The sequence below is a fragment of the Elephantulus edwardii genome, unplaced genomic scaffold (genome assembly GCF_000299155.1).
Source record: "Elephantulus edwardii isolate Elephantulus edwardi_28Jun2011 unplaced genomic scaffold, EleEdw1.0 scaffold00261, whole genome shotgun sequence".
In the NCBI taxonomy this organism is placed as follows: domain Eukaryota; kingdom Metazoa; phylum Chordata; class Mammalia; order Macroscelidea; family Macroscelididae; genus Elephantulus; species Elephantulus edwardii.
Window position 1 is genome coordinate 2,692,787 of NW_006400011.1, and position 2,280 is coordinate 2,695,066.

At 42.4% G+C, this 2,280-nt stretch overlaps 1 pseudogene; it reads left to right on the forward strand.

Moving 5' to 3' along the window:
* The window catches only part of LOC102871048, a 59,038-nt pseudogene extending 58,732 nt beyond the window's left edge, over positions 1-306 (forward strand).
* Positions 307-2,280: the final 1,974 nt, after the last annotated feature.

Sequence of the window (2,280 nt, forward strand, 5' to 3'; positions counted from 1 at the left end):
CATATGTAGGCTTTTCTATTGCTTCATCACCAATGAAGAAATCTAAATCATCAACACCTTTCATCACCCTCCTTTGAGCTTGGTCACCCACTTTTGCTGATTCCTTAATAGCAATACAGGAAGGGATGATAAACTGTGGTTCTGTATTCCCAGCATATCCTAGTTTTGTGTACCCCGTGCCACAGTCCACCACACAGGCCGGCAGCCGTCCCGCCATCTTCCTCCACGCCTGCTGCTGCCGCGTCCGCTGTCTGCTCCGCGCTGCTTGAGGCCGGGGATTGGCGGCGGGAGACGAGAGCTATCTGACCATCCACCACAGGGCCGCCCTATCCGACTAAAATGTTGTTGTTATGTGATCATAGCTGACCCTCCAGTGGGTTGTCAGAGGCTGTAAATCACACCAGAGGACTTTGTCCATTTTTCTCCTGTGGAGCAGCTTGTGGATTTGAACCATGTGCCTTTGAGTTGGCAGTGCAACTCCTTAACCTCTAGGCCTATAGATACTATACAACAGAAAGAAATTACACTACTGATACAGGCTACAATGTGAAATACTCTCAGTATAATTATAAACAGTGAAGAAGAAAAAATCTGAACAAAAGCTTGTGTAGTATATTACTCCACTTTTATAAAATTAGAGATAATGTAAGCTGATGTATTGTGACAGCATCTCATTGGTTGCTGTGAGGAAGGAGGGAGAGGAATGAGGCATGACAATGTGGCCTGGGGAAGTTTTGGAGGTGACGACGAATATGTTCATCACCTTGATTTTAGGGCTCATTTTCACAGAGTTGTTCATATACTCTCCTGCTTTTCTGTAAGTCTGCCTTACTCTGGTGGCTTCAGTGTTGCTAGTGTCATTGAAAAATACTGATATTTCAAATACCAGTAGGGTTTCCCATAATGGATAGGTTTCAGATAAGCTTCCAGACTAAGACAGATTAGGAAAAAGGACCTAACAATCAACTAGTTAGAAAAAAAAAGAGTCAATCCTGAAGGCGTTTGAATCCACTAGATGCTCCACTGGAGAAGAAGGGGCAATCTCCTCCTGTGCCAGTCAGATCCAATTCAAGGGTACACAACAACAACAACAACAAGCCAAAAATCTTGAAAAACGTGTAGCCAGATTGCTTCTATGAGTCAAAGATGATGAAGCTTCTTTCATACTTTGCACATTTTGCTAGGGGTGTCTATTCTATGGAAAGGGATATCATGTTTGGAAAGGTAAGATATCAACAAAAGGGAGGAAGAACCCCTCACCCCAACATAATTGACTGACACAGTGACTGATGCAATGAGCTCAACTGTGCCAGAGACGATGAGGACGGCACAGGTGAGGACAGGGTTCACTCTTGTTCTTCGTAAGGTCACTTAGAGTCCTATTTGACTTGTTGGTGCCTAACAACAATAGTCTACTTCCGTAAGAAAATACATTTTATCTCAATGAGATAAAATAATTTGCTTCATAAACTACTTGTTTCTCAAGGTCTAAAACAATGTCTGACATAAAAGTAGCATTTCAATAAACATTTCTTAAATGGGCACAATGCTGAAAGAATAAAGAAAATTTTTCGTGTCCAATTGGTGCGGGCAAGATGCTCAGCCAAGTAGAAAATTGGATAGAGTTCATATTCTCAAGGGATCTTCCATCTTTTTGAGTGACATTAGATAGTAATAAATGAGAGAATAATAACGCACAGTTGCCTGGAGCAAAGGAAAGGTAAGAACCAGCTAGCAAGAGTCTCATAAAGGAGATGAGCTGTGTCTCAAAGGCACAGTAATGCCTGCCTGGTTACCTTGGAAGTTTGAAGTGTCACTCTAAATGAATCCATCAGGATGCCACTCTTCAGGGTTGGTAATATATTTCTGCTCTCTTGAGACCATCCAGCTTGACAGGCGTTAACATAGTGGAGCTGCGGGCAATCCCAAAGGTGGGAAAAGCCCTTTACGACCAGGTGTCAGGGAAGAAAATGTGATTTACAGCCAAGGTAAAGGAAAAAGAGCATTTCCCCTTCCACAGCTCGACTGAGAAGTTGTGTTCCAGTGTAGAATTGAGGAGGTGGAAGACAAAAAAGAACAATATTTGTGATTCATTTTCTCTCTGAAAAAGGCAATAAGGACTTTGGTCAAAGTCTAGATGTGGAGGAAATCTGTAGTAGTATCATGTTCTGGTTAAGAGGTTCTGGAGATCGGTGATCCTTTTCTATCAAGTTGATCCATTGCTAGCAACTCTAAAAGACAAAGCAGAGCTTTCCCACAGAGTCCCTAGGGAAAGATATA